Genomic DNA, 2,599 nt, shown 5'->3' with positions numbered 1-2,599 from the left:
TAGATCATCATTAGTTGTAAACAATATGTTTTCCTCATAAAATGTATAGCTGTTTTACATGATTGTTGTATGAAATTAACATTAATTATGATTTGTATTACAGTATTTATTGTAATAAAAATAATTCTTATAGAAGAATTTGGGCTTGCTGGTAATCCAATAGTCTTGTCAGCTGTGACATATTGATTTCTTCAGGCACCGTCTTAGCTTCTCCAGGATGTCACAGATGTAAACAATGAGTGGACAGGCAGAACTCACTATAGTGTTTTACAGGCCTATAATCAGAATCATCTTTATTGGCCAGGTATGTTGGTCTCTATGTTTCTAATTTATCTGAGATGCATAAATGCCTGATGGTAAKCCAATAAGGTAAATGCCTCAGTGACTCTAAGWGCTACACCAGCATAAACGTCTTCAGGTGGGACACCCAGCTGAACAGATCTTAGGGAAGTTCAATCCATTTCTTGGAAGTAGGACAAAGCAGACAGTAAAAACCCAATCATTTGAAGAAAATACTCAATAATAATACCAACAACAACAACAAATGTAATGGAGCACAATGTGTACGCATGACGCCCCCTTAATATTTCCATCTGCCCCCTCAAGGATGCATTCCTAGAACCGGCCCTGCAGAGCAGTCTTTCTTCAAACCAGATTCACACCACTGAAATAAGCTTGTGAGTCTGAACAAAGTTCATTTTCTGATCTCAGAGAGGGACCTGAGACCAAATCCAGCTGAAAGCCAAAGCAAGTCCAAAGAGAGACTTTCAAGAATCAAGAAATGCTGATCATCACAGATAAAATGATGAATGAGATCAGAGGCTTCTGGAAGAAGAAAAAAGTCAAAGTTCTGAGTTTTGCTGATAAAGTGTCTGACCTCACAGAGAAGATTCTGGAAATCACATCTGAGTATCCAGCTCTGAAGACGCTCATCATTCATACAGGAAGTGAATGAAGTTATGAAACGACAGTCGGAAATCCTGAAGGATTTCATTCAGTTGCTGAATGCCGTTAAAAATGTCTCAGTGGGCCCATTCCTAYAGCCCGAAGAGGTGCTGAAAGATTCAGTAAGCTGTTTGTCCTTAATGTTTTTTTGGAAAAGTCCTGTGCTGACCACTCTGTGAGATATGTGGATAATTTTGATTTCTTTTGGGAGAGATGACACCTGTTCAAGTCTGATGGAATGACTCTGAATAGAGCTGGAACAGAGCTGTTAGTTTCAAATATGAAATATTTCCTGAACCAAGTTCAGGCTGGAAACAAACAACACGAGAGTAATCAGCTGACGTCTGAGGCTGAAGGACAACAGGAGCAAACTGAGACACCAATGAAAAACATTGTGCAAGTGGCTGATAAAAAGACTGCTGCAGAATCAGAACTACAGTGAGGGGAGTTACTTCAAGCTGCAGAACCGGAAGAACATTTGGATTCATCAGCATCACAAACAGAGGGACCAGAAAATGTGTTCCCCCAGCCTACAACTGAAGAAAAACTGACCACTTCTTTTTCACCAGAGAACACCAAACCATCAACTAAGAATGAAGATGTAAGACCTACTTCCAGAAGAAGACCACAGGTTGGAGACGGCATTGAGGACCCTGTAGAACGAGATAAGTATCGCTTCAAAATGCGTGCCATTCTGAAGGATCAGTGGGAGAGGCTACAGTCTGGATGGGGAGATCGGGCGATAGAAATGTGGATAGAGGAGATGATGCTCAAATACCATCATGATGGATATTTTTATGTCTGGGAGGATTAAAATGGAATTTCTGGGGTTGAGAAATGTTTAGAAATATCCTGATGTGACAACAGATGTTAAAGCTTATCTTTATAAAGTTTTCATAAAATTTCCTTATAATTTTCACATATTTAATGTATGTCAAGAGAGGGATTGAAGAAAATTTTGTAACTGATAAACTGAACATTAGATGCATTATTGTACAGTATTTTACACTTTCTGATCACTGCAGCTTTAAGGCCATAACAGAATAATAGTTGGTGTGTGCCTTTTTGTGTTCTTTTTTTTTAGCCCAAACAAGAATGAGTTACATTCTGACATCTGACGTAAAACGTAATACCTCCAACGGTGTAACCAGGAAGAGATGTACATCCATCCATCCATCCATTTTCTATACACGCTTATTCCTTTCAGGGTTGTGTGGGTCACTGGTGCCCATATCCAGCAGTCACAGTGCGAGGGGCGGGGTACAGTTCGCAAGTCCATCACAGGGCCACACACAGAGACAGACGAGACAAACAACCATTCACTCTCTCACTCACACCTAGGGACAATTTAGAGTTACCAATTACCCTAACAGTCATGTTTTTGATCTGTGGGAGGAAGCCAGAGTACCCGGAGAGAACCCACGCATGCATGAAGAGAACATGCAAATTCTACCCAGAAATGTCCGGGATTTGAACCAGCGACCTTCTTGCTGAGAGGCATCTGCTCTACCAACTGAGTCACCGATATACATTTTAAGGTCAATTCATTATACTAGTAGAATTAAGTTGTCAGAGTGTTGGGCAGGGAGTCTGCTCAGAGCAGGGCTCCTGGCTGTGTCCAAAACGGTGGGCCGGGTCCTCCGAAGGCCGAATT

The sequence above is a fragment of the Austrofundulus limnaeus genome, unplaced genomic scaffold (assembly GCF_001266775.1).
Source record: "Austrofundulus limnaeus strain Quisiro unplaced genomic scaffold, Austrofundulus_limnaeus-1.0 Scaffold525, whole genome shotgun sequence".
In the NCBI taxonomy this organism is placed as follows: domain Eukaryota; kingdom Metazoa; phylum Chordata; class Actinopteri; order Cyprinodontiformes; family Rivulidae; genus Austrofundulus; species Austrofundulus limnaeus.
The sequence above is the reverse complement of the archived record's forward strand: the minus strand, read 5'-3'. Positions refer to the sequence as shown.